Here is a 23,649-nt window from a genome sequence, read left to right as displayed (position 1 = left end):
ACTTGGGTTTCATGTTACTTGCAGCCTAATCCAATCTTAGTTCAAAAAACTGTAAATGTTAAAGAATGAATGAATAAACTCTGGGCAGGGGGTGGAGGTAAGGTAGAGAACACCTTTTGCTTACAAAGATGCCCAGCAGGTTTGACTATATTCCTAGACTGTAAGGGCTGGATAATAATTATTTTTGCTCACTATTTTATCCTCAGCCTGTGCAGAGGAGACTTGTAATAATTGTTTCCTGAATAGGTAAATGGCCAATGATCCTGGGGGAGGAGAGGGAGCTGCAGATGCTCTGGACAAAATTTATTTGCATTTACATTTATGGAACATCTTTTCATATACCAGGCTGTACTTTTTTTTACTAAAGGGGAGGGATTGGGGCGGGGAAAGAAGGAAAAGCAGATGAGCTAGGATCAAGTACAGGCAGACCTCGAAGATATACGGGTTCAGTTCCAAACCACCACAGTAAAGTGAATATCACAAGAAAGTGAGTCACACAAAGTTTTCGGTTTTCCATTGCATATAAAAGTGATATTTACACTACATTATAGTCTGTTAAGTGTGCAATAATAGCATTATGTGTAAAAAAAATAGTTACCTTAATTTTAAAATAATTTATTGCTAAAAAATATTAACCATAATCTGAACCTTCACCAAGTTGTAATCTTTTCACTGATGGAGGGTTTGAAATATTGCTAGAATCACCAAAATATGACACAGAGACACAAAGTAAGCAAATGCCGTTGGAAAAACCGTGCTGATAGACTTGCTTGATGCAGGGTTACCACAACCCTTCAGTTTGTTAAAAAACCCAATATCTGTGAAGCACCCTAAAGCAGAGTGCAGTGAAATGAGGTGTGCCTGTATTAAAAATCAAATAGGTTATACTTCTCTCTGAACCTCAGTCTCTTCATCTGTAAAATGGGAATGATAACCATACCATACTGAAGTGTGTTGTAAGGATTCAATGAGATAATATAAGCCCAGTGACGTGCCAAGTTCTGGAACATAGTAGGTCCTCAACAGAGGGTACTTTTATCATTGTTGTTCTTCTTGTTATTACAAATGGGTACCTCTACTGGGCCCTGTGGAAAATAAATAAGACATGGTCCTTGTCCTCAGATAGCTGATGATCTGATAGGAGAGACTCACTGTATTAGGAGGGAGGATTAGTATAATTATTCCCATTTTATGGCTGGGGAGATAGACTCTGGGGGGTTATAAAATGTACCCAAGATCAGCTGACTGGTTTGTGTTGGGGCTCTCCCTCGGCACCATGCGGGAACTTGGGAGGAACACAAGAAGTGTTACTAACTTTGGGACAAATTCAGCAGAGAAATTCTGTGACTTGGTCTTGTACGGAGGACCAACACTACACAAAGGTCCCAGTGGGCTCTGCGATGGCAGCTCCACACTCCCTCTCACTGCCCCTGGTTCCCTCCCATCCTCCAGGCCTCAGAGACCTCCAGAGACCCATTCCAGCCCTGAACTTGAAAACGCACTGATTGAAAGGAGTTGAATTGGCATGGAACGCCTAAAGGAGGTGTCTTTTAGCAAAGCTATGCATGGAAATGTCTTCCAAATTAGGATGAGGTGCTTTATTTTCCAGCTTAGTCCCTGAACAAGCTTCTTCATTCTCAGGACTGTTCTGATGCTGGCGTTGGCAGAGCTGCTGTCGCCAAGACTGTAGGCCACGGTGAACTGTCGGTGGCTGGTCTCGCTCACCAAGGGGAACAGAGAAGAGTTCCCCTCGTCACCTGACTGGGAGTCTTCCCCAAGTGGGTGAGGATGTTTCCAAAATATTTGTATGGTAATTGATGGAGTTATTAAGATTCACCGAGTCAATAATGTTCCCATTCAGAAGCTTGGGTTTGAAGCCCATCTAACGTCCCTGTAAGTGGGCTTCCTTGTTGACTGAGCTTTAGAGCCCTATCCATTCCCACGGTCCCCATCACAGACTCTGTGACCACCACACTGCCTCAGATAAAGTGACTTTCCTAAGGATGAAGGCCTCAGAGGGGAGAAGGAAAGGGGCAGGGGGCTGTGAAGCCCTGCTTAGTCTCAACCTCAAGACGCTGGTACCGGTGCTGAAAGCTCAGCTTCTCTGTACACCGGCGCCGAATCCAATCTTGGAGACAGAGTTTTGGGTGAAGTAGAAAAGGATAGCTTTATTACTTTGCCAGGCAAAGGGGGACACAGCGTGCTCCTGCCTCGAAAAACTATGTGTCCCCACTTGGAGAAGTGAGTGAGAAGTGCTATAGTAATGGTTCCAAGAGGGCGTGATCAGCTCACGGACATTCTCCTGATGGGTTGGGGGTGAGGTAAGTAGGAGTCGGCATCCTCAACCTTGAGGTCCAACGGGTCTGGGGTCTACATGCTTGTGGGCAGCATACCTTCATTAATCGCTAACTTCTCCCACCTGGAGGGGGTTTCAGTATCTGCACAATAGCTCGAAGATATCGTTGTGTGTGTCCGTTGATGGGGAAACAGGACCTTGCCCCAAGGCTGCTCTTGGCTGTGTGTTTCTCCCTGGTCTGGCATCCCCTCCCTTCCCTTCCCTTCCCTTCCCTAATCAACAAGTGCTTAAACCTGCCCAGTGGAACTCAGGGAAGGTCATGGAGGCTGAATGAAGGCTGTTTCCTGTAATCAAAGAAATGGGGGACACAGAAAGTCTTTGTGCCCAGGAGCCCCACAGGGCCCTGCTTGGTAACGGTACTAACACAGGCAATGCTGGGCTTTGGGGGTTTCTCTCAGCAGTTCGACCACTCCCTCCTTCAGCATCTTGTCACCTAAGGGATGGTTCTCCTATGTGACACAAACCCACAGGCATAGCTCTACTTTTCGTGACACAGGTAAACAAACATCATCATCCTAGTCTTGACCGAGCTACTGGATAGCACGTGGTGGGACGCGATGCGTTCTTTGCCCCTGGTATTTCTACCTTGCCGTCTCTTTCATGCTGCCCGCGGTGCACTTTGTACTTATTGCCTCCGGGAGGGGATGACTCAGCAGAAACTCTGAGGTCAAAGAGTGTCAGCTCTTGGCTTTGGAGTTCCAAAAGCTTAGGCCTCAGGGGGACATGAGGGAGTGACCTGCATAAATAATAGATGTGGGAGAAGGGTTGGGGAAGAGGGAAAATTCTCAACCTGGTGATGGAAAGGATTCCCCTGGGTGGGGGAAGGGAGAGAGATGGAGGGGATATGATAAAGGAAGGTGGACCCGGGGCCATGTGGGCAAGAGGGGACTCGGCTTCCAGATACTGCCTGGCCCCCTGGGGGAGAGCACTTGGGTCCTCGGGCAGGGATGCCCAGGGGAGCTCAGTCAGGACCTCCGGACCATGCAGTCTCTTCTTGTGGTCATCATGCATCATCAACGCACAGGAGCTTTACACTGTAGAGGTGGGTGGGGTCCTGGGCACCTGCAGGGGTGGTAGAGATGGAAGAGACAGAGCCCCTGATCTCTCCCAGCCCCCAACCCCACCTGGACTTGCCAAGATGTACCTGCTGAGGTGGGGCAGGGACCACCCCAGGGCTCTTAGAAGCTCCTTAGCTTACAGCATGGGAAGGAGGAATAAGATGGGCCGTGGGTTCATGTCCGTCCCTGAGGACCAGCTCTAACTCCACCTTTTCTGTTCCTCTTTGGAAACCTTAACGGGGTGCAAATGTAAGACAGAAGCCCCCCTTCCTTCCTCCCTTGCAGAAGCTCGGGGGACTTAGTCTGTTTCCTCAGCTCGACAGTTCTCCCCCGGGGCCTCTCCTCCCCAGCCAGGCCGCCCAAGGGGTGGAGTCTCCCAACGGCCCTGCCTGGCCCTACTCCCCAACCCCCTCACGAGAGCACAGGCCTTTTTATTTAAAGAGCTCATCGCTGCAGGAAACAGATGGGAGTCACAAAAATAATAAACAGTGAGAATTTCAAAGGTTCCGGAAGCTTCAAGTCATGGTCTCAGGCCTGTAGTTAAATACTTCCTTCTGAGATAGCTCCTGAAAATGACTGCGGCCACTGTTCCTTGAGCTCCTGGGATGGCCAGGCGGAGACTGGCAGTGTCGTGAATTGTCAGCAGCCGGACCAGTCTGTAATCCTGACCGCAGGACCTACGGAGGGAGGGAGTCGTTACTGCCGGCTTACAGATGCAAACACTGAGTTCAGAGAGCTGGCTGGGGCCACATGATCTACGGGGCCCAGTGCAGAATGAAAACGTGTTGTCCTTTTTCAGAGATGACTAAGAATTTTCAAGATGTTGGTATCAGAGCATTAAACCAAGCATGGGGCGCTTCTGAGCTTGGGGCCCTGTGTGACTGCGCGACACCCAGGCCCACGAAGCCAGACCTATCGGAGAGATGAGGCGGTACCTCAAGGACACAGCTAGCACGGGGAAGCCCAGGTTTCAGCGCAAGTCCTCGGACGGGCCTTAAGCTGAATTTCGCTGTCTCCTGTCCTTCACCTTCAGGCACCCCGATTCCCTCCCTCCCACCCACCACGGCTGATGGAAGCTTGGCTCTGTCCCTGATTTCCGTGACTTAAAAAGAATAGTAAAAGGCAGAGCAGGGCTGTAAGACTCGGACACTACACAAATCCGATGTTGTTGCCATCAGGCCTTTGGCTTGTGCTGAAATGGAAGCTAAAGGGAGGCCTGGGCGTCGCCCCGTGCCTGGCCTTCCCCATTCAATTAACTTGACAAGTCAACATTTTTGAGACCGATGATTCTCGTTTCCAGTGCAGTCTGAAAGTCCCTGGGGGCAGGAAGAATATTTAGGCTTGCTTACTTCAGGAAGTGGTATCTTCACTCCAATTTACGTGGACTTGATTTTCAGAGACTACAGCGGGCTCAACCCACGTAGATAAGTGTCCCTGACGGGACACGTATAATATAGGGTTTATAATATACATTTGATGCAACAGTTTAAAACCTGTTTATATGAGCATATATATTTGTATTTTATTTCCTTATCACAGTGATTCCCAATGGAGGGAGAGACTTTACCCTCCCCCTTCCCCTGGGGACATTTGTCCGGGGACGTTTTTGTTGTCACAGCTGGGTGGGGGGGGATCTGCTACTGGCTCCTAGTGGGTAGAGGCCAAGGATGCCTCTAAACATCCCACACTGCACAGAATGGCCCCCACAGCAAAGAATTATCCAGCAGTCATAATTCATTTTGCCAGTTTCAAGGAATGAAATACATCTCTAAGACTGGAAGCCCAGTTTGTGAAAATCTATCCTTAAGAAATGAAGTTTTGAGACATGCCCACTGAATTTGTGAACATGATGTAAGAACTAATGGGGTCCCAAATCAAGGGTCGACTGAACCTCAGGTAATCCTCACAACAACCCCAAGGAGTCTGAACTGTTACCCCATTTTGCTGATGAGGAAACTGAGGCTCAGAGAAGACAAGTAATTGGGGAAGGACTTCCTGGAGGTGGGCTTCACCCGAAGATGCCGCCACAGAGTCAGGCACAACATGGGGGTTTTTCTGGCCCTAAGGGATCCACTTTTGTCTCTCGGCACCCCACCTGCTTTGGTGACCCCGCCCCCTGGGGGCCCCACTTCTCCGCCTCCAGCTCAGGAATTCCCCCCTCTGCGTTTGCTCACGACAGCTTCTGTTTTTTTCCATTCCACCTCTACTTCTGAATGTGTTGTGTTCATAACTCCTGGACTTTGCTTTCAGGGAACCACCCTCCTCCTAGGAGCTTGGGATAAACTGACCCCAGACTCAGAGTGATAGCACCAGTGGATAACTTTCCTTAGGCCTCAGTGATTGTTTTGGGATGACCAAGTCTGAGCCAGTGAGAAGCTCTGAGAGGTTTGCTGCCCTATGGCTACCCCGGGGGCCTCAGCCTAAGGGGCTGCCAGATGAAATACAGGAGGCTGGTTAAATTCGAATTTCAGATAAACAGTGAATAAAAAAGTTCTTTTAAAGTATGTCCCACTAAATATTTGGGACATACTACAAAAGTAATTCTTGTTTATCTTAAATTCAAATTAAACTGACATTCTGTATTTTTTTATTGAAGGATAGTTGATTTACAATATTATATTAGTTTCAGGTGTACAGCATAGTGATTCAGTATTTTTACAGATTATACAACATTAAAAGTTATTACATGATAATGGTTATAATTCCCTGTGCTATACAATATATTTTTATTGCTTATCTATTCTCTATATAGTAGTTTGTATCTCTTAAACCCATACCCCTAATTTGTTCCTCCCTCCTTCCCTCTCCCCTTTGGTAACCATAAGTTTGTTTTCTATGTCTGTGAATCTATTTTGCGTATATGTTCACTTGTATTATTTTTTAGATTCCACATATAAGTGATATCATATAGTATTTTTCTTTTTCCGTCTAATATTTCACTAAGCATAATATTCTCTAGGTCCATCCATGTTGCTACAAATGGCAGAATTTCATTCTTTTTTATATATTGTATATATATACACCACATCTTCTTTGTCCGTTCGTCTCTTGATGGGCATTTGGGTTGCTTCCACATCTTGGTTATTGTAACTAGTGCTGCTGTGGACATTGAGGTGCATGTGTCTTTTCAGATTAGTGTTTTCATTTTGTTTTCAGCTATATACTCAGGAGTGGGATTGCTGGATCCTATGGTAGTTCTGCTTTTTGTTTTTTGACGAATCTCCATACTGTTTTCCATAGTAGCTGCACCAATTTATATTCCCATCAACAGTGTCCAAGGGTTTCCTGGCATTCTGTCTTTTTATTTGCTAAATCTGGCCACCTATCAGAGGAGGCTAAAGAGGAGATAGCTCCTGGTGACACCATCTGAGCCCTTAGTCTCTCCCTCCATTGGGAATCACTGTGATAATGAAATAAATTCAACCTTACCTAAAGCCACACTACCTAGAGACTTACAGCTGCAAAACTGCTAAGGAATTTTCTGGACCTTCTCAAAGTCTTGGCCTTGGGAAGCTTGGAAAGAAGGCCTCCTAAGCATGTCCTATGCTTCCTCCTGTTCTGATACCGTGCTCAGGGTCGGGGAGATAAAGGTTTATGGAACAACAAGTTTCTGGGCTTAGCTCCCTTATAATAAATTGTTTTTATTTCTTTGAGCATCTACTATTGTTACCGACGAGGGTTCTCGGCCTCTTTAATCAATAGAAATTGATCAGAGGCCAGACAGGAAATTCAGGCAAGGGGTTATTGGGGCCCCTGCTGCTGCAGGGGGGAGTGGGAACAAGCAACAGCTGCTTGTGCCCTGAGGGGGTTGCGAGCTGCTTCCTTGCAATGGGGTGAGGGTAGGGGTGTGGCCAGGGGTCTTCGAGGGTGCGGTGGGGGGGTGGCTTAGGTGGTGGTGTGTGCAGGGGGCATGCGTGCAGTACCCTGCTTTTGCTCCCGATGCCCTGCTTTTGTTCCAGGCTCTTCAAAAGTGGCAGTTGGGTTTTTTGGTCTCTTTGTATCTTTTGTCCAGAACTTGCCCCAGTTGTCCCTGCACGCAGTTATTTTTAGTCCCATATAGTTTCTTTGTATTTTGTTGCTGGAGGAGAGGTGTGTCCAGGTGCAAGCATCGCAGCCCTGCAGCAAAGGGTCCCAGGTCCCAGCCTGTCTCACTATGTGCTAGACACTGTACTGGGGATTTCACTTAAATGACTTCCCACCCTTCAAACGTCTTGGACTTAGGTAACATCACACCCATTTCACAGGTGAGAAAACAGCGGTCTGGAAAGGTGGCATCCTTGGCTTTAGAGCACAGGCTGAGAAAGTGAGAAGCGGGCAATTTTAAACCGGTCCTCGCACCTGCACAGCCGGCGCTGGTCCCTTACAGCTTGCCACCTCTTGGCTCCCACACCTTGCCTGCCGGTCAGCCCTTTGGAAGGAACCCAGTGCTATTCACGACCCTGCCTTCCTCTCTCAGCCTGCAGGGACCCCCATGAGCTCCCCACCTCCTGCTTGAAACAAGCCGCTGAACATCTGGAAGCCCCAGGAGGCCGTTTTCTTTGACAACCCTCCCTTTAAGGGCTCGTGGAAATTCTTGCCCCTACTGCTGTGCCGTGAGCAGCTCAGGTACACAGGCCTCTGGAGGCCAGAGGAGCTGGCCGCGTCTGCTTCCCATCACCCTGGGGAGGGACTGCACAGCCAGCTGCGGGGAACAGGAGCCCCTGGCCTCTGATTTACAGCCCATTGGTATTGAAGCCTCGGGAGCAATTATTTGGATGGAGCCTGGCGAGGGGTAAGAGCTTTTCAGAGCCGAGAAGAGCGGATCTCGACTGGCTGGCCTCCCTCCGCAGGTGGGTGAGACTCACCTGGTGAGGACCTTCTTACTTATGTAAGTTACCAAACTCTTACGGACCTGCCCGTGTGCCCGGCACTATTTTGAGCGCTTCATGAATATTCACTCAGTGAAGTCTCCTTGGGGGGGAGATGCTATTATCATCCCATTTTACGGTTGAGAAACTGAGGTCCCCAAAGAGTACATAACATGCTGTAGTCACCTAGCTGGGAACATGGGCTCATTTATCCACGTTTCATTTATCCGTTCGTCGGTTGGTGGACATCGCGTTGTTTTGGCTTATGAAGAACGCCGCTGTGAACATTCGTGTAGTTTGTGAAAACTAAGAGGAAAACTGGTAATCTGACAGGATGTTGTGTAGGAAGTAGGAATAGTGTGGCTTTGGGAGTGGGCACTTTGGCTGGAAACGTCTGGGTTGTGACTCCTTATGAGCTCTGTGACCATGAACAATTAATTTTATATTTTCTGTGCCTCTTTTTCCTCAACTGTCAAATGGAAGTAATACTGGTACCTTCTTAATTGGATGGTTATGAGGGTTGGATTAGCCAGGGTTCTTTAGACAAACAGAGCTAATAGGATATAGATGTATATACGATTTATTATAAGGAATTGGCTCGTGTGATTATGGAGGCTGACAAGTCCTACGATTTGCCATCTGTGTGCTGGAGACCCAAGAAAGCCAGTGGTTCTAAGAACTGGGGTGGGGGTGGGGGCCCAGTGGAGTAAGTCCCAGCTGAGGACCGGGAAGACCAATGTCTCAGCTCCGCAGTCAGGCCGAGAGAGCAAATTCCCTCTTCCTCTGCCTTTTAGTTCTTTTCAAGCCTTCAAGGGATTGGATGAGGCCCTCCCACGTTGGGGAGGGCCATCTGCTTTACAGTCCACTGATTTAAATGCTAATCTCTTCTGAAAACACCCTCACAGGGATACCCAGAAATAATGTTTAATCTGGGCATCCCAGATTCTCATTAAGTAGACACAGAAAACTGTCACAAGGGTAAATTGAGATACTGTATGTTGGTTGTTTTTATGTGGATGCATATAGAGCTCAGGAGAGCAGAGGGAGCGGGGAGGGTGGACAGGTAACTAGGCTGGAAGGGAAGTGGTGGGGAGTCAGCGAGGGCTTCCTGGAGGAGGAGGCATCTGAGCTGGGGCAAGTAAGAGTCAGCTGGGGGATCATGACATCCCTCCTCCCTCACCTCCAGGTCAGGGAATCTGACAGCCAGAGCAATGCTCCAGGCAGGCGGCCATCCCACCACCTCGGCCTCCCTGCTGGCAAGTCTGACACTGGGGGGAAGACGCCTGGGACAAGAGGTAACACAACATGGTGGTTAAGCTCAGAGCTCAGGTCAGACCGGGTCACCTGGTGTACAGATCCCCCTGGCTTCCCTACTGTCTACCTGGGTGCCCCTGGGCAACCTGCTGAACCTCTCTGAGCCTCAACATCCTTATCTCTAAATGGGGACAGTGGTGACGATACCGACAGCACAGGAGAGTCGTGAGAATTCAGTGAGGTGATGTAGGGAAGCAGTGGCCCAGGGTGACTGGTGGGTCCGTGTCAGTGGTCAGTCTTGGCCGAATCCCTCTCTACCTGCACCATCCCGTTGCCTCCAATGTCTTCCCAGAGCAACGGCAAAGCAGGCAACTATTTTTGAACCCGGGGCTGCTGTTTAAAGAGCTTGGAGTGGAGACTGGGACAAGGGAGTCGAGTCCGGGTCAGGCCTGAACCTGCTGTGTGGTCTTGGGAAAGTGAACCACCCCTGCTGAGCCTGGGGGGAAATGGCTGACTGATGGGTGAAGGGGAAATGAGATAAAGGAGGTCAAGCCCTTGCTGTTTCCTGTCTCCCTGGGAATCCCTAAGAACATTCCCCAGCCTCCTCCTCCGCCCTCATCCCTCTCGGGGGCTTAATTGGGCAGCTGCAGTCACTCGGTACTTAACCTTCTCCCCATCTGCCCTCCAGGGAAAGAATTAACGTTAATCCCCAGAGCTGCTTCCCGTGCCCTGTCAGGGAAGCCTGTGAGTGCGGGGAGCAGGGAGCCAGCCCAGCTCGGGCCTCCCAAGTAGCCCAGCCGAGCTCGGAGCCCAGCATCACGGCCCTTGGTCCTGGAGTCATCCTGGAGTCGTGGGGGGCAGCTCTGCAGCCAGCAAGCCACCTTCCTCTTCACCCCATCTTTGTTCCTCTAGCCCAGCACTGTCCGGTGGAAGTATAATGTGAGTCACCTAAATAATTTTCAATTTTCTAGTAGCCATATTAAAAAAAATTAAAAGAAACAGATGAAATTTTAATAGCACATTCTGTTTAACCCAAAGTATTCCAAATGTGATCTTTTCAACATAGAACCAATATGCACAATTATGAACGAGATATTTTACGTTCTTTCACGCCTAGTAAGCCTTGCAAACGTGGTGTGCATTTTACGCTTTTACAGCGCATCTCAAATCGGATGCTAAGTTTTCTTGGGAATACTTGATCTGTATTTAGATTTCACAGAATGAATCGTTGAAAGAGTAGATTCACCTACCTAAGTTGTTTCAGACCCAGAGAAAAGTTTTCCAACAACTGAACAAGTATCTTTTTCGGTTTAAATGTAAATTAAAATTAAATCAGAGGAACAATTCAGCTCATTAACTGCACTAGTATCGCATTGCCAGGTCTCACGCGTGGCTGGTGGTTACCATACTGGGTGGCACAGCTCTGGCCTTTGCACCCAGGTGCCCACGGCTGCTCCTCAGCTGACCTCCCAGAGAAGGCGTGGGGAGCAGTAGAGGTAGAAGAGACAGGAACTCTGCCTCCAATTTGCTGTGTGACCTTGGGTAAGTTGCTAGACCTCTCTAGGCTTTTCTTTTGCCAGCTCTCAAACCCTTTCATTCAAATAAACCGAGTGCCTACACCATGCTCTGCTGTAGGCTCTGGGAGTGACCGGGAAAGAGCACACAGTTCTCCTCCCAGAGCTTCATTCTGGCCTGGGAGATGGTAATAATAATAATGACAGCTAACACCAGGTGAGCCCTTACTATGTGCCAGCTGCTGTTGGGTGCCCTCAATGTTCCCCCATCTCCTCTAACCCTCATGGTAACTAACTTTGTGGGGCAGGTGTTACGTCACCGTCTCATGTGGGAAAACTGAACCGCACAGAGCAGTTAAGAAACTTGCCCAAGGTTGCCCAGCCAGGAAGGGGCAGCGCTGGGATTTGAACCCAAGCTGTCTGGCTGTAGTGCGAATGCTTTCATCACCTCCTTTTGCCTCCAGTGAATAGAGTGGCAATGATGAGTGCTGGGAAGAGAAACAAGGCAGAAGAAAGGAAGGGTTGTTATTATAGATCAAGAGGACAGAGGCCACCCTGCTCTCCAGGCTGACCAGACGTTCCCTAACATCCCTAACATGACAGCTTGTCAAGGGCTGATCCTGACCGTGGCTTTGGAGGGCTAAGGGAGGCCCCAAGGCAGAGTGTGACGTATCCGAGTCTTTGAGGCGGCTCCTGGCTCAGATTTGCCCCGCCGCGCTGAAGGGTTGGGCTCCTGAGTTGCCAAGCACAGCCGGGCCCTGCCAGGCAGGTGTGTCACTCAGGCTGGGAGCCAGTGCCAGTAGCTGTTGGGCTGAGCCACGCTTGTGCCAGGGACCGCAGTCCAGAGAGCGGCCAGCCCCCAGCATGTACTGAGCACATTTTCTTTACTGATGTCACTTTCCTTCCCTGGTTCAGCCCTGTCTTTCCCGTTCCCCTCCCCTCTCCCTTTCTGCCCTCTCATCTCCCTCCCCTCCCCTTCTTTCTCTCCCGCTCCCTCACTCCTTACTTCCCATCCATCCATCCACCCACCCAGTGTTTACTGAGGGCCTTCTATGTGCCAGATACCGTGTTAAGCTCTGGGGACACTGCCGTGACTAAGACGCTTCTGTCCTCACGGAACAGTGTGAACAATTAGGGTGGCACCATAAATAAAACTGCAGTATCAGCTTAGAGAAGAGATGTGTGCTCTTCGAGAACAATACTGAGATGAATTTTGGGAATTAGATCCTCTTTGTACATGGAAAGAGACTGTAGACAAAACTAAAAGACAAGAGATTGGAAAACTCTTTGCACCCTCTGGGATGCACAGGGAGCCCGCATCTGTGTACAGAGCACGTTGCTCAAGGCCTGGCCCTGAGCGCCACTGCCTTCATAGCAGGGCCTGCTCTCAGTTTTTTCTTTCTCCTTTTTCTTTTCTTTTTTTATCTTTTTTTTTTCTTTCTTCTGTTTCTTTCCTTTTTTTTTTTTCTTTCTAATCTTCTATTCTACATTAAATAATAGTGCCCTGTGAGTGGGTGAGGGCATTAACTTCCTGCCCCAATGAGGTTAATCAAGAACAGGTATGTCATGGGATCAATTCACTATCCATTCATTGACAAGTTATTGAGCACCTACTACGTTCCTTAGGGTGAAGCTCCAGTGTGGAGCAAGACAGAATTCCTGACCTCAGGGGTTTAGAATTTAGTGTGGGTGGCAGACAGGACGCTAAGCAAAGGTTCTTTGGGGTGATGAGTGCGATCCAATCCAGGGATGTAGAACCCGCTGATACAGAGGGCCAACTGTATTTACCATTTTATATAAGGGACTTGAGCATCTGCGGATTTTGGTATCCACGGGGTCCTGGAACCAATCTTTCCACTGATAGGGAGGGACAGCTGTAGTTCTATCTTGCAGGAGTCTAGCAAGCGATGGGGGTGGGGAGGTAATTGGGTCAGATTACAAATGGTATAATACGCTACGCCAAGGGGGTTGGACACTATTCAAAGATCAGTGGGAAGCCTTTGAAGAATTATAAGCCAGAGAGTGGCTATCTCACATTTGTCTCTTAGAAAGAATACGTTGGCTGCGTCCTGAATAACGGAGTGGGGAAACCTGGAGATGTAGCGACCGGTTAAGGGGCTGTTGCCAAAATCCAGGCGAGAACCTATAGTGGCTTAAAATAAGGAAATGGCAGTGGGGATGGAGAGAAATGCATGGAGGTCAAGGTCAGGATCAAGGCGAATGGCCGTAGGGGCTGCTTCTTCGGGGCAGGAGGGATCCGGGAGGACCCCAGCTTCACGGCTTGAGCAATCGCAGGGGCTGGTGGGACTGGTAGGGAGCGGGACACTGGGTGGGGAACTGTTTGGGAAGAGGAGAGGTTGGATGATGAGTTTGGGATCCTTGTGAATCTCACAGTGGCGGTTTGCGCGAGGCAGTTTCATGAATCGGAAGGTGAGGGGGAGGTTTGGGCTGCGAATCTAGACCTGGGAGGTGAAGGCAGACAAACAGGGCTGGAAGCCAAGGAATGGCTGCAGTAGCTCACAGAGACTGTATCATTCAAGGAAAGAAAGCCCTGAACATTTGACACTGGGTTGGGTGTTTGGATCAAGAGCCAGGAGATTCCTGGGTTCTTGTCTGGCCCTCGCTGGCTGTGTGGGTTTGGGCGGGTCACTTCTCTCTGGGCGTCAGACTCGCCATCCATAAAACACGGGACTTGGATAAGATCAGTGATCTTCCACTGTCCCTCCGAGCCCTTGGAGTTTCAGGAAGTCTTTCTGTGGCCATGGCAGCGGCTGAGGAGGTGTTGTTGGTTGGCCGTGGCTTGGGACTGTCACCTTCTCTTCAAGCACAGGAGTTCCGCCGTGATTTGTTTTGTAATTTGGCCTTCTAAGTTTTGGTTTGAAGAAAGGGCTTCATGACTCAAGAGAGGTTGATGGGGAGATGACCTCTCATGTTCCATCTGGCAGAGGGTAGAGTCACACCCAGTTGGGAGTTTCCCTGATGCTAGAAAGAGTGACGTCTCCATGAGTTGGAGGGAATTAACAACAACAAACCTCCCAGCACCGTTCAGTACAGGCTACAGATCCAGGGGAAACGGATGATGCCTGAACCCAAGATGTCCCCGTGGACTCGTCTGGAGGGTTAGCATCAGCAGCAAGCACTCCAGGGATAACAAATGAGATTCTGCTCTAGTGATACTTGCAGTTGATGAGAAGGTTGCCTGGAGCTGCACTGAGAAGGCTTCTGAGGCTGCGTCTCGGTGAGGAGAAAGTGCTGTGATTGATTGGCAATGTCTGACCTGGGCAGCAGATGAGTGTAGTGGTGTATGTGCCATGTATCTGCTAGCTTTGATCTAATCTTTGCTCTTGACCAGGACACGAACTCTTTCATCCCTTTCCTAGTCCCTGGCTGCTCTATTGTGCTTTCCCTTCCTTCTCCTTCTCTTGCCATTGAGTATTTCAAAGGTTCATCCTGGCCCACTTCCCAGTGGACCAGTCACTTCAGGAAACGAATGGGCTGCTCTTTGGAGGAAGCCAGATCACTCAATGAGTTCCCATTTCTGCAGAATTAGATGGTTAGTCATGCTGACCAGGGGCAGAAGGTGGGCTCATGGCCAGAGAAGTACAATGCTTCTTTGCTGAGACCCAGGGCGTGGGCTTTCCTTCTGAAGATATTCAAGGCCATGTTCAGGAGGCTCTTGACACCACCCTTGATCCTGCTTGCTGTGTTGTAATGGGGGCCTGCCAGCACTCATGGTGGGGGTGAAGGCAGGAGTGAAAAATGGGCACTCTATTCCACCTCAGGAAATTCAAAACCTGCCGTTATCTTTAACGTTTTAAAAAAGTAATCTTGATTACATAAGGAAACCATGCTTATTGCAGAAAGGTTGAAAAACGTGAATAAGCAGAACTACCTGTCATCCTAACACCTAGAGAAAAGCACTATTTCAGCAAGTTGGTCTTTGTCTTTCCAGACATGGGCAGCGTGGACACTAGTCCATCAGGGTAGATGATGGCTATAGCCTTGGGGTGGGTGGGGTGGGACCCCTGCTGGGCCAGGCATTAACCCTCGAGCTGCTGGATTACGGGAAGGTCTAGGGTCCTGGGGCTGGGGCCAGGACAGGTGGGGTGGCATGTGATGCGTGGAGTTAAGGCAGCAACTTTTATCACCCAGACTGGAAATAGTTTAATTTTGAACAACTTGAGCTGGTCCTTTCCGGATAATGATCGGTGGTGCCCATCCTCACTCCTCTGAGGGTGTGACTGGACACACTGGCCTGGGCTTGGGAGGGTGATTGGTGGGCGGAGTTAGGAGGCCACTTCCCAGCCCGTGTTTCTATTTGCTTTTGGAGCGTTGTTGATCCTGGAGGGTGAGCTGGGCCACACATAACCCCTTATCTTTTTAAATTAATAATATTTCCCCCAACAGAAACCAAGCACTTCCCTAGAAGAGAAGAATCTAGGATTCTGGCCTTCACCTTGGGACTCAAAGGTAAAAACCTCCTTACCTTCTGGGCTCGGCTGGCTTTCATCAAGTCTAGGTAGTCAGAGAGGACCACAGGATTCTAGATTCTACATTTCCTTATAAGGGAAGGGTAAGCCTGGATAGGGCCAAGACTTAGCACTCAGGCCCAGGGAGCTGGAGGCGAGGGTTCTTCTGAGCGTGGTTTGAGGCGAATACTAGAGCCCACCCTAGCTGAGTGGGGACCCCATGGGGCAGGGGAGTACGTGAAACCTAGAGGCTCTCACTCTCTGAAGCTCGGGCAGCACTGTTGTAGGGCCCATCTCAACTGTGGGAGCCATCACACCCTGATCTGAAGGGGCAGTGAGGTCTCCCCAGATGTGAGGTCCCAGCATGATCAGCTCAGGGAGGGGCAGACCAAGGCACGGAACCAGCAGCAGCTTCAGGGTGAAGTCCCAAAGACCGGATTCCCCACCTCCACCAGGTGGCAAAGATGCTCGGGACTCATTTGCCAAGTAGTTTAACTTAGTGTTTAGGAGTGCAGATTCTGGAGCGAGACAGCTTGGGTTTAAATCCCATCTCTACTGTTTATTAGCTGTGTGACTTTGGGCAAGTGGCTTAACCTCTCTGTTCCACAGTTTTTTCACTTGTGAAGTGGGAGACACATAGTACCTATCTTAATAGAGCTATTGTGGGGATCAAATTAATTAACATGTAACTTTATACATAACTGGTCGTTACAATTAATTGTTGACTCACACATACATCCCTGGGTGGTTTTGAAAATGCAGCATTTGGGAAGGGAAACCCTGGGAAAAGCTGGAAATTCTTATTGATTTGGAAAGCAGGGCTTTGAGCTATTGTGTTTTAGGCAAGTGGTTCTGAAACTTGGAAGTGCATCAGAATCATCTGGAAGGCTTGCTAAAACAGATTGCTGGACCCTATGGCCAGTAGGTCTGGGCAGGGGCTGAGAATCTGCATTTCTCACAAGCTCATAGGTGATGCCCAGGCTGGAGGTCCACGGGCGGTACTTGGAGCAGCACTGGTTTTGAAGTTGTTATAAGTGCCCTTCATTTGTTTTCCCAGGTGCGAAACCCATCGCATGCCAATTATATTATACCTCTCTTTTTACTAAAGCGAGATCTTACCTGACATTTGATAACCAGACTGTAAACTTGACAGGGGCAGAGGCCATGACCTTACGCCCCAGTGTATATGTCACGTCTGACATGTAGGAAGTGCCCAATAAATAGCTGTTGAAGGGAGGGAAGAAACACGCTGTCTGCACTCAACAATATTCTTGTGTACATTTTTCCTGTTAATAAATATTCTTCCCCAGCATTGTTTGGTTGGTTGCATAGTTTGCCCTTGTATGGGTGTAAGCAGGAGAACAGCTTGAGCTTGCTGGAACAAAAAGGGGAGATGGATTCTAAGAGGCAGAGTGCCTCAGCGCCTAGAACCGGGGACAGGAAACCGAGACCTACGTAAAGATCTTGCCCTTCGTCTCTTCTCTGCACCTCCCTGTGATCCTTTGGTTCCTTTCCTTTGTCTTTTGCTGCACCTTTGTCCACATGACATCCAAGATGGCTGCCTACACCTCCCAGTTCTCTTGTTACAGCTCCTGCCATGTGGCGAGTCAGTGTGTCTGTCTCCTCTTACTCTCTCTCCTAGTAACCCCAGCTGGGACTCTGATCGGCTCTTCTGAGGTCAGGTCCTTATTCCTTATCCAATCAGGGAGAAGGGCCGCATGGTTCCAATATGGCTGCCAGGTGCCACTGTGGTGACGGGTACAGTGAAATGGGTCATGGTCATCCTCACATGATCCATTCCATCCATTCCAATTGCCTGCCGTTCGTCTCTCCATCTCTCTGCTTAAACCTGATTTCAGTTTCAATCTGGTGACCAGGATTTGGTTTCTGTGGACTTTTCTGGGCTCAGAGCAGGGATTTGACTGACTTAACCCCATCTCTCATCCATTAGTGATAATGACCCATGGCAGTATCCTAGGTTTGTCTGATGTCTTTGAACATTTAATCCGTGCAACGTGTTTTTGAGGGAGGCAAGAGGTTTCACCCAACGAGGCCTGTTTAGCACCAGCAAGTCTGTTCATGATCTGAAATGCAGCTGAAAAAATAAATATAATTAAAAAGATAGCTCAGGCCAGCGTTCCCCGAGACTGTTTTACATGGGCGCATAATGAATGCTAAGCTTAGTGCAGCAGTGCCAAAAAGCAAAATAAATTCTTGGAGTTGATCTGTTTCCTGCCTGCAATACATTTGCTTGTTCCAAACAAATATATTTGTCAATACAACACAATTAGGAAGGCTGAGCCAATCAGACCATCAAATATCCAGAGAAGCAGATCGTGGCTTCCATAAGCCCTGCTAGATGGAGTCAAGGTCTGAGCGTATTATGACCAAATCAGTTATGGCCCGGGCAAGCCTTGCGTTCTTCGCCAGGACAAGCTTTCTCATCTGTCCTGGTTACTGAGAGAATTCAACCTCTTTTTTCTTCTTTCTCAATGTTACTCATAACCCTTGAGGCAGCACCCGCCTCCCCCCCCACCCCAATCTTTTAAGTTAATTTGCTTCCTTTTTTTTGCCAACAGCTAGAAACAACTGCTGACATATACAGTTTTTAGAAGGAAGACCTGCCAGAATGGGACTAATAATGAGTTTTGATAATAATAGCTATCATTTATGGCATAGATGCCAGGCTTTTGGCATTCATGGTTTCTCCTGATCCTTACAACAACGCTGGGATAGGCATTACTAGTTCCATTTTGTAGATGAGGAAACTGAGGCTCAGGGAGACCAAATGGCTTGCCGGAGACCACACAGCTAGTGAGTAGCTGAGCTGAGAGATTCAAACTCTAGTCTTGCTGATGCTAGAGCTTGTATCAGGACTATTGATGTTAAGAGACATAGAACCCAACTCAACTTGTTTTGACACAATAAGAGGATTGAATGGCCTTTGTGAATGTATAGCCCAGATGTGGGTTTCAGGCAAGGCTTAATCCAACCATTTTGCCCAAGGACCTGGTTTCTCTCTGCTCTGCCTGCCGTCATTCTTAGGCTCCATGCCACTGGGTTTACAGTCCACTGCTCTGGACTCTCCCCTCATGGAAGGAAATAGCTGCAGCAGCTACGTCCTTTGAATCCTCAGCCTGGGGAAGAAGGAACTTCCCCTCTGGGAGCTTCCACGGAAGATAGAGGAACTTCTACTCTCAAACTCTTGGTGTCCCATTTGCTTGGAATGAGCTAGGTGCCCATCCCCGAACCATCTCTCCTGGCTGCGGGATGCGACGTGCTGATTGCCGTAGGCCGCAGTGGGGGTGATGTCAATCTCACGCAGGCCACATGGCTGAGAAAGGCAAGGGACAGCATCCTGGGTGCTGTCATCAGAACAGGGGAAATAGCCTAAGTAGTTAACCAACCAGCCCGGCACAGGCACTCACCAGTCAGAACCAGTGCGACCACAAAGACCGGTTAACCCTTTGCTACTGAAAGCAAGCTACTGGTTTAGCAGCATTGGCATAATTCGGGAGCCTGTTGGAAATGCAGAACCTTGGGACCTTCCCCTGATGTACGGAATCGGAATATGCATTTTTACAACATCTTTAAACCTTTAACAAGGTTTGGCAAGTTGGGGAACCTGATTTAAGAGAATGGTGTAGCAGGTAGGCTAGGGTTTCTGCATCAAACATGTGGGGTCCCAATCCACGCTCCATCACTTAGCTGTCACTTTGCGGGGTGACTTCAGGCATGGGGTAATGCCACCACCCTCAGAAAATTGTTGAGGGGAATAAAGGAAATAACTTTCGTAGCGTGCCTGGCATGTGGTGGGTGCTTAATAAGCATTGATCCCCTTTCCCCACCCATAATGTTTATAAATGAGGAAACTGAGTCAGGTCCCCGTAGGCCCAAGACACAGAACTGGACCTCGGGTGCCCTCAGCACTAGTCTGGGGATTTGCTGTCCTTAGTACACCAGAGATTCTAAGCCTTGGCTACCCATTGGAATCATCCAGGGAGTTTAAAAAATCTCAGTGCCCAGGCATCACTCCAAATCAACTCAGAATCTCTTGGGGGAGACCCAGGCATCAGTACTTTTAGATTCCCATGGGCCATTCCTCTGGGCAGCCAAGGTAGAGAACCAGTGCCGCCAAGGTAGAGAACCAGTGCCTTCCACTTTCTTGCCTCCTAAATTAATTTGACTGTAAGAAGGCTCTGCTTTGAACGCTTCTGAGTGGCTGGCTGCAAACCCACTGCTGGTGAGGGTTCCTGCCGTCGAACACTGAACATGTGCTCTGCTGGGCTCTAGGAGGGGGATGCGGGGGAATGTGTGCTGCCTCGTTCCAGCTCACGTGCCTCAGACATTCAGCAAAGGTTCAGCTTTTGCACCTGGGAGCCAATGGGCTCGGACCCTTGGCCTTGACTCCAAGGATTCCGTGGGGCTGGTCGGAAGCAAAGACCATCTCTCTGCACCTGAGTGAGAAGGGAATGGACCAGATATTCTATATCTTTTGTGTGTTATTGATCCCTTGGCATCTACGGAAGCCCCTGGACCCTTCTCAGAAACATGTTTTCATTTTACGCGATAGGGCTAAGGAAAGCAATTGTTTGGAAATACAATTTTCAAGGTATTAAAAAGAAAAAAAGTTATGATTAAAATATATGTGCTTTATTAACATATTAAATAACAAAGATCTAGCAGTGAGTTTAGTAACTGTTGGAAGTTCAGAGTAGTGGTGAGCTACATAATATTTTAAGATGTCTGCAACAGCTGTCCTGTGATATAAAAGTATCTGTGATTCATAGTGGTGACAAAGTTGTAGGCACTGCTAATCCTACGGTGGCTTCTTGCCTATATTTTACAGTGGAGGCAAGGGCAGAATTTTGGTTAGAGGTCAATGAAAATAATGATCTAATTTTTTCCACCTGAATCTGCTGGCCCTGTGAATTCTATCCATGGACTTTTGGAGTTCCATGACCCTAGGTTATGGACCCTCAGAACAGAGGAAAAGGCTGAAGGCAGATCTCTGGCTGCAGGAGTGCTGTGGAGAGGGGTTACTCCGCTGGTAACAGCATGGTGTGTTTCCATCACAACGTCCAACCCGCTTTTCTGCTGGGTCCTGGATGCTGAGGTTCCAGTGGAAAAGATGTGTGTCCTAGAGCTGGGGGTGTGTAGGGAAGGGATTCCCATCTTCAGAGTGGAGTGTGCCAGGGTTCTCATGCCATGTCCCCTCTCCAGCTCTGTAGCCCTGCTACTTTACTTCTTTGACCTTGTTTTCTTAATCTAAAAAACAGGGGTCCTGATACTTCAGGGGTTTCTGTGATAATGAATGAAAAATGCCTAGCATAGTAACAGCGAACCTCATAGTTAAGAGTGTGCTGGCTGTGTGACCTTGGACAGGTTCCTAACCTCTCTGGGCCTCGGTTTCCATATCTGTAAAAGAGGCTGCTACTACTGCCTGCCTTACTATGAGGATGCAGTGCCTGGCACCAAGGGAGCATTTAGTCACCTTAACCTTTATGGCCGTTAGACCAGGGCGGCACACGTACAGCCCGCCATACACAGTGGCTGTCGAGCTGAGTGCCTCAGACATCCCGTGGGATCCAAACAGAGCGGCTTTGGAGCCTGCTTCTGTGGCCAGACTCCTTGGCCTGCTTCCTTGGCTGGACCGTGCAGGATGCCAGTTGCAGGTGGCAGCCCTGGAGGATGCTTGGTGACCTTAACTCCTCAGGCACACCAGCCTGTCGCTGCCTGGCCTGTGGGCCCGGGGTGAGGAGGGGAGGAATTGGGTGGGAACCTTGCGGGAGGGGTGGGGAGCCTTGGCAGAAACGCCCTCCTTCCACTTCTCCCGGCAGCCAGCCCCCCTCTGAGCCTCTCCCAGTGGCGTGGCCCGGACTCGGCCGGACTTTAGGGGCACCTGGAGGGCTGACCATGCCAGACCTCGGCCGAAGGGACTGGGTTTCTTAGGAAAGACCCTCGGTTGCAGGCATTAGCCTCCCAGCCTCTGTCCCTCCCAGTCTGGAGTCTCTCATTCTCACTCTGTTTCCTTCTGTCTGTTTCTGTGATGATCCTGTGCCCCGCTCGCACTTCCTCCCTCTTGGTCTCTCTGCCTCTCTCTCTCTCCCCTTCTCGACCTCCTTCCTTCTCTTTCTGTCGCTCCTATGTCTGACTCTCTCCATCTTTCCATCTCTTTCTATTCTTATCTCCGTCTCTCTGTCTGTCCCTCTGTCTCAGTGTCCGTCTCTCCCTCTGTCCATTTCCCGCTCCATCTTGCCCCACTCCCACCCCATGCATTTCCGTCGCCTCACAAAACCCACAACCCTCTGGTGCATTAATGCTGAGCTCCGCTCCCTGCTCCTTTTGATACAGGGACCTGGGTGACTGTGGAGGGCAAGTGCTTCCTGAAGTTTCCATCCCCCCACCCCGACTCCACCCCCGACTCTAGAGGCAGAGTCTTGAGAGGCGTGAATGGGATAGACCCCATGGAGCGCCTGGGACGCGTGAGTGAGTGCGCAGTTAACCTTAGCTCTTGGAGCTCCTTGAGGGCAAGACTGCATCTGGACTACCTTCGAATCACCAGTATCTAGCCCAGGACCTGCTACACGCTTGATGTTCAGTACACATTTATTTACACGAGTGAACGGTGAGAGCGTGAAGGGAAGCACCAAGTACTTTCTATCAGGTAAAATATACTCATGACTATTTGTGGCTACTGGTACGTCTTTATAGATTTAGAAGCTGAAAGCTCCAGTTAATTCTTTAAACCTCATTTGCTTCTTTAATTCTAACACTTCCATTCCCACCCCCCGCCCCACCCTGCCCCTTCAACTTCATGTTCCAGAATATTCCAGAATGTGCCAAGCTGTTTTTGTACTTTCGGTTCTCCCTGCTCACTCCTATTCATCCTTCACATTTCCTCTTGGATGTCCCTTTCTTCAGGAAGCTTCCGCGACTGCCGGGCTGGGGTAGGATTGCTGCTTGAGTTCTCCCGTGGTAATCTGTGTGCGCTGCTGCTTGATCCTCCTCCCCTGATGTCCCCTCTTCTGGGACGGGCAGCTGCTTGAGGGAAGGGGGCAGGCTTTCCTCACCCAATCCCGGGCCTCACACCGGGCCTGGGGGGGCGGGTACCACGGGCATCATCCTGAGCGCGGGTGGTGATGCGGGGAACGCCCAGCCACACAGCTGTGGTCCTGCGCCGTCTCTCTAGTTCTTAGCTGTTGCAAGACAATCCTGTCCAAGACTGAAAAGACCACACAGAATGCAGGCAGGGAAGGCCAGTCTCGGGAGTCACTCCCAGGAACTCTAAGCTGGCTGCCACCTGCGCTGAAGTACCTGGCCTTCAGCTTCCACGCTTGACATGTTGGTTCTCAGCCAGGCTGAGCCCCAGGCAGAGAAATAACTACCTGTTCAGACTGGCGGTTCGCCCGCATTCCCCCCTCCCTCTCCCCCGCCACATTGTTTCAATAGGAGGAGGGGAAGTGCATGAGTTATGAGCCCAGGGTGTCTTGTGTCACCAGCTGCTGCCCTTGAAATGTGCAATCACGGTTGCAAATGAAACTGTCCGCCCGGCCCCCAGCCCTGTGCTCTGAGGGTTTTCATCACAGCGCCTCTGGGGGCTGCCTGGAGTGGGTGCCCTGCCGCGGAGGGCCTACATTCCTCCAGAGGCCTCGCTGGGCTTGGAGCAAGTATGCTGGCGGCTGCCCCACTTTGCAGGGGCTGGGAGGGCTTGTTGGAAACGCCCATCTTCATCTGCCCACCTCCTCTTCAGCCCCCAGCGGCCTGGGAGGAGGGGCTGAGATAAAGCCGCCAGCGCAGGCAGGAGATTAAGAGCTGCTGTGTTTATCTCGGGTTCGCACGGTCTCCTGTGGCAGGGGCGTTAGATAGCAGGCGGGGCTCCGGGGGAGCGGGCGCAGGGGCCACCTGACCCTCCAGCCCGTCAGGTCCCTGCCTGGGATCACTGGGAGCAGCTGTGACAAGAAGCAAAAGGCAAAAGTGATCCTGGATTGTGGCCTGGATATCGAGCTTTGTATAGAGGCTCAAGCGTGGATGTTTAACGTTCAGGAGGATTAAATGTTTCTGTGATGACATAAGAGCGGCCAGCAGTCACTGCACTTGCTTCGTTCCTGGCCCTCACCTAAGTACTTTTCACCTGTTGCCCTAATTATT

This window comes from Balaenoptera musculus, chromosome 11 (genome assembly GCF_009873245.2).
Source record: "Balaenoptera musculus isolate JJ_BM4_2016_0621 chromosome 11, mBalMus1.pri.v3, whole genome shotgun sequence".
Classification (NCBI taxonomy): Eukaryota; Metazoa; Chordata; class Mammalia; order Artiodactyla; family Balaenopteridae; genus Balaenoptera; species Balaenoptera musculus.
This window is presented reverse-complemented; position numbering follows the sequence as displayed.